This window comes from Zingiber officinale, chromosome 4A (assembly GCF_018446385.1).
Source record: "Zingiber officinale cultivar Zhangliang chromosome 4A, Zo_v1.1, whole genome shotgun sequence".
Taxonomy (NCBI): domain Eukaryota; kingdom Viridiplantae; phylum Streptophyta; class Magnoliopsida; order Zingiberales; family Zingiberaceae; genus Zingiber; species Zingiber officinale.
Genome location: NC_055992.1, coordinates 155,421,060 through 155,432,525, shown reverse-complemented (window position 1 = coordinate 155,432,525; position 11,466 = coordinate 155,421,060). Strand labels below are relative to the sequence as shown.

The window sequence follows — 11,466 nt, the reverse complement described above, 5'->3', positions numbered from 1 at the left end:
CTCGGTCAAAGTGGTCAACATCCCAGGCAGGCGTCCGATCGGGCGAACTACCTTCCCGGTCAGCATGAAGAGTAGCCGGTCCAACACTTCGACAGCTTGGTCAGATACCGAGCTTCCGATGCTCATAAAGCTCAAGCAGGGAAGGACGAAGGCCGAACGGCCGTATTGCTCGGCTAAACAGTGGATGCAGCTTCGACCCGCACTACAAGAAATTTTAGATTTAACCACACCTAATAGACAACAGTTTTTCAAGAAACTGTTGTCTTTTTGCCATTTAACAACAGTTTTATTGAAAACCGTTGTTGTTCACCATAATTTTTTTTAAATGACAACGGTTTTTAAAAAACTGTTGTCTAATGTATGTCAAAGACAACGATTTTTAAAAAACTGTTGTCTAATGTATGTCAAAGACAACGGTTTTAAAAAACTGTTGTCTTTTAGCGTTGCTTACATGATAATATACAACAGTTTTATTAAACTGTTGTCTATTGAATGTTGTTGAATCCCAAAAAAATAATAGTTTTTTTTTAACTTCACGAAAAAAAACTCACGAACAAAGAGTTTTTTTGTTCGCGTGAGGCTAGGTCACCACTGTCGATTCCCCTTTCCCCTCCTTCCCAACCCGACGCTGATCCTCGCCGCCTATCGACGCCGATACTTCTTCTCCCCGCATACATAACCACCAGCCAAGAGTTACTCAACGACGGCTGAAGCCTCATTGAGTCGTGCCTTGCTCCGATCAACGCCATAGCTGCCGTCGCCGAGCCCTAACTCTTCCCCGACGCCGGAGCCACGAGGAAATCGATCGCGCTAGCACCAAGCGTCCACCGCCGGCTAAGGCTCTTCTCCACTGATCACTGGAGTCCATCCAGAGATTTCTCTTCTCCTAGAGTCGCCGACCCTGCATTGGTGGATCTCCGGTTAAGAGGGGTTTGAACCCTAGATCTAACCTCCTGCGGCGCCTCTCTACACATTGCAGCTTCGACGATCGAACCAGGTTTGCTCTAACCGATCTTTACTCTAGTGTTGGCATTACCCTATTCCTCTGTCCCAGCTCACCGCCACAATAACCTCCCGAGCCCTCCGAGAGAGATATCATATATGGCTCGAGGGTAAGTTGTTTTTAGTGCTAGATTTGTGTGGACTTGATTGTATACATTGTTTGGGATGTTAAGTTTGGTTGTGTGATCATTTATTACAGATCCGTCCGGCCAAAAAACATATGCCGCCTTCTCAACCGCCAGTCGCAACTCCCCCACCGCGCCCTGACCGAGAAGCACCCTGACGCCTCCTCCGCCGACGGCGAAGACGATCCCCTCCACTTCTATGTGACTCTTCAACAGTCTTTATGCTGCCTGTAACGACCCAATTTTTCCTATTTCGAGTACTAAATGTCTTTAAAAACATTTAGAAATACTTTTAAAATATGCTAGAGATTTTTAGAAATTTTTAGAGTATTTTTACGTAATTTTTGGAGGTCGTTTAGTATGTTTACAAAAAGAAAGAAGTTTTGACCAAAAAATCATTAAAAATGAGACTTGAACCCAAGACCTCCGGCCGAACCTGACCTAACCGGACACAGCCAACCAACTGGGCTGCGCACGCTTTGTTAACCAAATATGAGGAGAAATATATTTAAGGTATAGTATAATGGAAACCCTAGTTTAAGACGATCAAATTTTTCCCGAATCCGGAAAATCTCATTTCTTCTCCTCCTCGCGTGCGCCGTTTCTTCTCGGGCGAAACCGAAGAAACCCTAGTTTCTTCTCCGGCGGTTGGCGGAGGGTTGTCTCCAAGAATCCTTCACATTCTCGTGATCTTCTCGACGTGGAGAGCACATAGACGCGAAGAAGGCGCTGCGATTTCGAGTCTCGTCGGAACCCTAGAAGCCTCTTCTCTTCTCGGTTGTAAGTCCAAGCAAATCCCGGTAAGTACTACTCACCTGTGGTAGGAGTAGTTCCGAAATCTTGCTTCCTTCTTTTCCTTGCCGAGGGTGAACAGATTCTCATTGCTCGTTTAAGCATTACGTTTGGGTTTTCTTTGCTAAGCACAGCATGTTTAAGAAGTATTTGTTTTTAGGTTGTGACCTTGATGATCATGCTCTGTTTCGTGTAGAGTGTTATGGTTTCGAATTTTTACAGTTTAAGTTTTACAGTCCATGTAAAGCTTCGTGTAGATCATGAGGAATTGTTCCTCAGGCTTGCACTTAGTATTTTAGTTGGCATGTTCGGGTTGTATGGAAGCTAGCATTGTTCTTCCTGTTTCCTTCTGTTGTCGTGGCACATTGCGTGAAGAGCAATTGTGGCTTGGGTTTACAGTAGAAGCTCTTTACAGTGACCATTAGGAATTGGTTGATCTATGCTATTAACTGGACATGAACAGCATATGCTTTAGTATATCATGTGTTAACTTTTGATTACAGCAGAAATCATCCTTTCTTTATGTTTTTGCTTTGTTGGAAATAACTTAGGAGTGTAGACCTATTAAGTGCAGATTTCATATATCGGGCAGTACTCTATTCCTTTAGAATTTGTTTCATGTCAAGTTTAGTTTTAGTTTAACATGAACAGCCTTGTTTAGTTTTAGTTTAACATGAACAACCTTGTTTTTATGATTTGGAGTTAGCTTGTTGTGCTATTTTTCTAGCATTCTAGTATTTGGTTGCTTGGCATTTCAGTTGCTTAGTTCCTTAGCATTTCAATCTGAAATTCAGAATTTCACGGCTTTGTTTTTAAGCATGAAAGTTTCATAAGTAAGCTTGAGTAATTTCTTATCCAAGAACAGCCCTTTTATTTAGTTAGAATGAGTTTAGTATTTTCCTTGCAATTCAAAGAGCAAGAACATCCCTTTATTTAGTTAGAATGAGTTTAACATTTTCCCTGCTACTTAGAAAGGCAAGAACAGCCTTCATTTAAAGTATGTAGTGTTAGTTTCTTAAATTTCTTGAACATGAACATGAACAACTATTAAGCTTATCTTGTAGTTTAATTTCCTTGCTTTATTTTTATAGCATGCTCAGTTAGTTGCAATTCTCTACTTGTTAGATACACTTGCAGTATTCGAATAGTATGAGCAGTATCGAATTATAATTCAGTTTCTAGTTTCCTGTCCTTTCTTCTGGTTCTTTTTTTTTTTTTTAAATTTGTGCACTCATTTAGATGGTTTATTATTCTTGTTGTGATGAATTCAGGTCTAGTGAAAATACTAAAGAAGTATGACAAGAGAACAGGAGCACTTATCAGGCAGCCCTTCATCGAAAAGGTGCTGCAGCAACCATTCTTTACAACTGATCTCCTATACAAACTCGTGAAGGAGTGTGTGGCTATGCTCGACCACCTCTTCCCCAGCAACAACCTGTAAATTTCAGCAGAATGCGACGGACAAAATGGAGTGCCAAAGCCGGCACAATCAGGTGGGAGGGTTCCGGAGTTGGAGGAGATTAAATATATGCAGAGCTTATACATGAAGAGCACCGTAGCAGCGCTGCGGTCCTTGAAACAGATTAGGAGCAAAAGTTCAACAGTCAAAACAGATTAGAAAATCTTGTGTTATATTGTTCTACCTTTGTTTTAATAGTGTTATCATTTTGTTGGTTGCTTATGAAATTTTGTTGGTTGCTTATGAAATTTCTTCAGAATGTTATAGATATTATTTTTGAATGTTAGAAAATTGTATATTAAATTTTATTTTGAAATTTAGTATTTTGAATGATTTATAATATTAAAAAATTGTGTATTAATTTTTTTTATTTTTTATCTAAAAAAGACAACGGTTTTTCACCGTTGTCGTAGATAGTTTAAAACTGTTGTTGAAGACCCTGTTATTAAAGGTAAACGCTCAAAGACAACGGTGAAAAACTGTTGTCTTTGAAGGAAAAGACAACGGTTTTTCACCGTTGTAAAACTGTTGTCTTTGCCTTCAAAGACAACGGTTAAAAACTGTTGTCTTTGGGTACCCCTTTTAATAACACGGCCTTTAACAACAGTCCGAAAGAGGCTACGACAACGGTGAAAAACTGTTGTTATTTAACTTTTTTCTTGTAGTGCCGGCAGGTAGGGCTCCCTCGTTTGACAGGGCGGAGCCGGATAGCAGATCATTGGCCGAGCGGACGCTCGGCCTGACCATTGTATCACCCGAACGACCCAATAACAGACAAGAGGGGCAGTTGACGATATCTTCATAGGAATCAGTGTCACAGACAGACGACATGGTTGACAGCATGGTCAGACAGAGAATCGTACGGTGGAAGCTTCCAGTGTCACGTCAGGGATATGCTCGGGCTGTTAAGGTATGACGCCAGACACGCTTTTCTAACACGTCTTTTCCAGGTATGTTTTGAGAAGCGTGCATGTCTTGGGAAGCGTGCATGCGCCTCCTGGGAGCCCTATATAAGGACCCTCCAGCCTTCGACGGAGGTATGTTCACTACTGTAGCTACAATTATGCTGCTACTCCTTTCTCTACTTCATTCGCTTGCCGTCGGTAACTGACTTGAGCGTCGGAGGGCCATCGCTGGGGAACCCTTCCCTGGCTCGACACTAACGACTTGTGATTACAGGCTCAACTCGTTGGATATTTACGACATCTTCAATCGACATCCAGTCAATATGAGCGCCATCTTTTTAGCGTCCGCGTCGACTCCGGACATGTTCAAATATGATTCTTCAGTTTGACAAAATTTTCCATCATGAAACTAATCGAAAAATACCTCACTCACAGAAGAGTTGCTAAAATTTCAGGCCTCTCATTTAGAAATGCTGTGCATGAAAATGAATTTTTAATCGGAATCAATTTTTAGTGAAAGGAAAAATTGTGTACCAGAAATCAATTTTTATTTTTATTTTTTTGGTTTCTAGATAATTTTTAATAGATATTTTAATGCATTTAAAGACGTATTTTGGATAAACAGAATTCAAGAATCAAAGTGAAAATAATTGAAAATTTTAAATTTTAGAAACATTATCTTTAATTTCTGTATTGTTAAAGGAGGAGAAAGATGAGAGTTTGGTTAATTTTTGATCGAGAGAATGTAGGGGAGCCTAGGATTAGAGTTTTATGTCTTCATTTTGTAGGATATTGGGGCCTTAAATGAATCAAAACGATTTTGAGGAAGGAAGCCATCAATTGTTGAAAGTCATAATTGACTTCAAAATTAAAATCTACGATTCGCGTAGATAGATTTAGACTATTAATTTGCTCAAAACCGATTAAGGGTGAATGAGAAATTAATGTTTAAAATCGGCCCAAAAATAACATTTATTATTCATTAATAAAGTGCATGGGAGAATAGTCCCACATCGGAAATTCTCGATGTGTGTTCTCTACTTATTAATGAAGATGTGTTAATGGAGTTAACACAAAAATAAAAGGACAGGTGCTCCCTTAGCCAGGGCGCGAGCAGGTGCTCGCACCTGTGAGCCCGCCACGTGCGCAATGGGCGCTTTGTAGGCGCACTTTACACTGCACGTACGCATCATCGTGAGGAGCTTAAATTTATGCTCCAGGTGACATTGCAGTGCCTACGTGGCACTCGGGTGACGTGTCAGGCTCATACCTGACGTGGCAGTACCTATGCGGCATCCTCGTGGGCAAAGGGAACTGACTGGACAGTTGACTTAGGGAATAGATGGCTACCGTTGATCATCGTTGATCAAATAGGTATGATGGATTGCTTGTGATGCGATCTAGAGCGTTGGATCGCAAAGAGTAACGATCTGACGGCTTGGGATGAGACTTGATCTGAAACATCGAATCAATGGATCCAGATCCGATGACCGATGACAATAGGCGGGATCTGAGGGTCATAACTCCTCAGATCTGATGGATGAGATTGAAGTGGGCTTGGTGAAGGGTTACAACCCTTCAGAATGGATGATTTAGATCGATCCAGCCCAAGGAACACATCCACTCACCCAAAGGACACTCAACCTCTTCTTTCAGTATAAATAGCCCTCCAGATGATGGAAAAAAAAAACTAAATCCTCTCTTCTCTTCCTCAAGCATTCATCTCATCTTGTGCATTCAAGAGTCCAAGAAATCTACTAGAAGGTTCGCTGGTCTCGGAAGTCGGAGTGCTACGATTCCGAGACGTTCGTCGTCGTTGTATCTTGGGAACGAATTGCAACAATCCGTTAAGCACCGTAGCGGAGCAATATCGTTTACGGAGATAGTGTCGAACACTGGCCTCGACGATCAGTTTGCATACTCCAGAAGCTACCCGGGATCAACAGTCGTAAACGATATTACGTGAAAACTGATATGGCTACCAATGACATTCCGACGGCCGTACCGACCATCGTTCCGACCGCCATTCCACACGGAGAAAAGCTGGAGAAATTCACCGGAACCGACTTCAAAAGATGGCAGCAGAAGATGCTGTTTTATCTAACAACGCTAAACCTTGTACGGTTTTTGCACGAAGACACGCCAGCCGCTACGGAAGGTAGTAAGGCTGCTAGCGATGCGTGGTCTCACGAAAATTTTCTGTGCCGCAATTATATACTCAACGCCTTGGACAACACGTTATATAACGTATATTGTTCTCTGGAGACGGCGAAATCTTTGTGGGAATCCCTTGAGAAGAAATACAAGACCGAAAATGCTGGATTGAAGAAATTCATCGTCGGTCGGTTTCTGGATTTCAAGATGGTGGACTCAAAAAGCGTCTCATCTCAAGTCCAAGATATGCAATTAATACTGCATGATCTGGACGCCGAAGGCATGAAGCTGAACGAGACATTCGCAGTTGCTGCGGTAATTGAGAGGCTCCCTCCGTCATGGAAGGATTTCAAGAATTACCTAAAGCACAAGCAAAAGGAGATAGGGCTGCAAGACCTGATCCTGAGGCTACGAATAGAGGAGGATAATCGAAAGTTATCCGACTCCAGAGGAACCAAGCGGACCATAGAAGAAATGTCCAACCTGGTCGAGCCGAACGCTAAAAAGCCGAAGCAGTTCAAAAAGATGACTCAAGCAAAGAAGTTCAAAGGCTCCTGCTACAACTGTGGAAAGGCAGGACATCTGTCCAAGGACTGCAGACGCCCAAAGAAGCCAACCAAGGGGCCAAAGGATGCTGCGAATCATGTCGCAACCTCTCTTGAGGACTTGGATCTCACTGCGGTTGTATTTGAAGCCAACTTGGTGGATACCAACCCGAAGCAGTGGTTCATTGATACTGGAGCAACTCGTCATATCTGTTCCGATAAGGCGATGTTCTCCAAGTATACTCCGATAAATGGCAGGAAGCTCTATATGGGTAATTCCACGACGTCGCCAATTATTGGACTCGGAAAGGTTGTTCTGAAGATGACGTCCGAAAAGGAGCTAACACTCATTGATGTACTCCATGTTCCCGACATCGTAAGAACCTAGTTTCTGGAGCGACATTGGTCAAGGCCGGATTTAGGCTAGTGTTCCAGTCAGATAACTTTGTACTTACGAAGAATGGTGTCTTTGTAGGAAAGGGGTACCTAGAAAAGGGTCTATTCAAAATGGTTGTAATGCCTGTACTCCGAAATTTTGATGGTAATAAAATAAATGCTTCCAGCTATGTTGTTGAGTGTTTTAATTTATGGAATGATCGACTCGGACATGTGCATAATAATACTCTCAAACGTCTCGTCAAATTAAATTTATTACCAAACGTCAATGTTGACAGAACACACAAATGTGAAGTGTGCGTGGAAGCGAAAATGACGAAACTACCTTTCATTCGGTGGAAAGGACAACAACTCCTCTAGAGTTAATACATAGTGATCTATGTGACTTGAAATTTGTGCAAACTAGAGGAGGTAAAAAATATTTTATTACTTTTATCGATGACTGCACAAAGTTCTCTTATGTCTTTCTTTTAAGAAGTAAAGACGAAGCCCTAGAGGCGTTCAGAACCTATAAAACAGAAGTTGAAAACCAACTTGACAAACGAATTAAAATAATTCGAATCGATAGAGGTGGAGAATATGGTGCACCGTTTGATGAATTTTGTACAGAATCTGGCATTATCCATCAAACAACGGCGCCTTACTCACCTCAATCAAACGGTGTTGCCGAACGTAAAAATCGGACACTAAAAGAAATGATGAATGCCTTGTTGATAAATTCAGGCTTATCTCAAAACTTGTGGGGGGAAGCAATATTATCGGCAAATCACATTCTCAACAGAATCCCTCATAAGAAAAATGATAAAACTCCATATGAACTATGGAAAGGTCGCGAGCCATCGTACAAATACCTGAAAGTGTGGGGGTGCTTGGCAAAGGTCGAAGTACCTAAACCAAAGCAAGTAAAGATCGGACCTAAAACGTTCGATGCGGTATTTGTCGGATATGCCCATAATAGTAGTGCATATCGTTTCCTAGTTCACAAATCAGACATTCCTGATATACATGTGGGAACAACCATAAAATCTCAGAATGCGATATTCTTTGAAAACGTATTCCCAAATAAAAAGGGAAACGTTGAAAGTGATAACAACGGAAGTTCAAACAAAAATGACGTTACCGAACTTAGCTGTTATAAAAGGACTATTGACGATCAAAGTGAAGAGCCACGTCGTAGCAAACTGGCTAGAGTTGAGAAATCGTTCGGGCCAGATTTCATGACTTTCATGTCAGAAATAGAACCAAGAACATTAAGTGAAGCTCTCTCTAGACCCGATGCTCCAATGTGGAAAGAAGCTGTCAATAGTGAAATTGAGTCTATCATGAATAATCATACTTGGGAATTAGTAGACCTTCCTTCTGGTAATAAACCATTAGGTTGTAAGTGGATACTAAAACGTAAGTATAAAGCTGATGGATCAATTGACAAGTATAAGGCCAGACTTGTAGCCAAGGGGTACAAGCAAGAGGAAGGCCTTAATTACTTCTATACATACTCACCGATGACAAGGATTACGTCCATACGAGTGCTAATAGCCATTGCAACACTGTATAACCTTGAAATACATCAAATGGATGTTAAGACTGCGTTCTTAAATGGTGAATTGGAAGAAGAAACCCGAAGGATTCATGGCTCCTGGAAATGAGAAAAAGGTGTGTCGACTTGTTAAGTCATTGTACGGACTTAAGCAAGCGCCTAAACAATGGCACGAAAAATTTGACAAAGTAATGCTGTCAAACGAATTCAGAATAAATGAATGTGACAAATGCATTTATGTCAAAAATACACCTGAAGGCTATGTAATTGTCTGTCTATACGTAGACGACATGCTAACAATGGGTAGTAATCATGATGTAATCATGACTATAAAGAAAATGTTGACCAGAAATTTTGATATGAAAGATATGGGTCAAGCAGATGTTATATTGGGAATTAAAATTCTCAGGACATCAGAAGGGATAGTTTTAACACAATCCCATTATGTAGAATCTGTATTGAAAAAATTCAATGCGTACGATCTCTCTACAGTGAAAACACCTATGGATCTAAGTCAACACTTAGCGAAAAACCATGGTGAGACCATATCGCAGTTGGAATATTCTCGGATAATAGGCAGTTTGATGTATCTCACCAACTACACACGTCCAGATATTGCCTGTATGGTCAACAAACTGAGTCATTTTACGAGTAATCCAAACGACACTCATTGGAAAGCATTAATGCGAGTTCTCAGATATTTGAAATATACTATGTGTAGGATCGAAAAGAATTTAGATATCTCCACAATAACATGATATTGTCCACTTTGGGCCTAAGCCCTCATGGTTTTGCTCTTGGGCTCTCCCCAAAAGGCCTCATGCCAATGGAGATATCTTTCTCTTATAAACCCATGATCTTTTCCATGTGTTTTCAATATGGGACTATGTTTGCAACCTTGCAACCCCAACAATCCCCCCCTCAAACAAAGGACCATGAGCTTCCCACGTCCGATCCTTGACCCACCAGGTCTTCCTGCCCCTCGGTCTACCCGACCTACTAGGACTTCCTGCCCCTCGGTCCACCCGACCTACTAGGACTTCCTTGCCTAACCGCAACTAGGACTTCCTGCCCCTCGGTCCACCCGACCTACTAGGACTTCCTTGCCTAGCCGCAACTAGGACTTCCTGCCTGGTGTCTGGTCCTTTTGATCCGAACATAGGAGCCCCCACTTTCTTTGTTCGAGGTGAATATTATACTCATATGTTTAATCAGACCATAGCTCTTGTGCACAGTCGGCGGTTAAACCTTCTGGCAGTCCGGGCTCTGATACCAATTGTTGGATCGAGACGCGCTAGAGGGGGGTGAATAGCGCTCGCGGCTAATTCGTTTGATTCGTAAAACACTCGACTAATTAAAGAGCAGCGGAAAATAAGAAAGCAAGCACACAGAGACAGGAGGATTTACTTCGTTCGGAGCCTTGATCGACTCCTACTCGAAGGCCCGCGATCCTTGATCGCTTTCCGTGGGCAACAACTATAAGATCGTAAAAACTATTACAAACTAATTACAATTCAAAGCAGTAAAAAGATTATACCGACAACAAAGGACTAAATCTGAAGCTCCGGGTTGTCGGGGTGTCGTTGCAGCACTTCGGGATCGTCTCGTAGGCAGCTCTTCACAGAAGAAAGCTTAGAATTTGTTGTACCTTGAAGCTGCACCTCAACCCTCTTTTTATATGACATTCAGGGCGCCTTGATCCTTTCTGGGCGCCTGGAGTGTGACGTGGCCAACCAACCAGGATGCTCCACGTGGCGAAGTCGCGGCAGGGATAAAGTTTGGTCCCGGGCGCCCGGACCACCTTTTTCCAGCAGGTTCCTCACCTGCAAAACAAGGTTAGTCCGAGCAAAATCCCCTGCAAGACAGTGTTAGAATCTGATAAAACATAGTAAGGAATAACTGACAGTCTTCGGACTGTCCGAGTCTGACTTCGGATTTCCAACCGGAAACCCTAGGTCGACCCGACGCCTACTGTTCCCTCTACGGGGAACGCGTCCTCACCTACTCCCCTCAGGAGAGATTACCTGATGCCAGTCCGGTCCTCTAGACCGACTGGACTTTCCACCTAGGGTTACCACCCCCTAGGACCTAAGGTTACCGCCCCTTAGGGGTTTTCTCCACCTAGGGTTACCGCCCCCTAGGACCTAAGGTTATCGCCCCTTAGGGTTTTCCTTCACCTAGGGTTACCACCCCCTAGGACCTAAGGTTACCACCCCTTAGGGGTTTTCTCCACCTAGGGTTACCGCCCCCTAGGACCTAAGGTTACCACCCCTTAGGGTTTTCCTCCACCTAGGGTTATCGCCCCCTAGGACCTAAGGTTACCACCCCTTAGGGTTTTTCACCTGCCTAACCGCAGCTAGGACTTTCCTGAAACACTCATTCAAACATGTTAGATCACACACTAACTTAACTTTGAATCCTTTGCCATTATCAAAACTAAGGTTCGATCGTCGGATGCTTCCCGCACCAACAATCTCCCCCTTTTTGATAATGGCAACCGAAATTCAATGTTAAGTAAAAAATATGCAGTTATGTATAAGCACAAGAAACA

At 42.5% G+C, this 11,466-nt stretch overlaps 1 long non-coding RNA gene across 1 annotated transcript; it reads left to right on the top strand.

Annotated features, from left to right (window-relative positions):
* Positions 1-1,752: 1,752 nt before the first annotated feature.
* On the top strand, positions 1,753-3,538 carry LOC121973822. Its single transcript, XR_006109770.1, has 3 exons — positions 1,753-1,927; positions 3,191-3,261; positions 3,371-3,538. It is a non-coding gene; the product is annotated as an uncharacterized LOC121973822 (long non-coding RNA).
* The last annotated feature ends 7,928 nt before the right edge of the window (positions 3,539-11,466 follow it).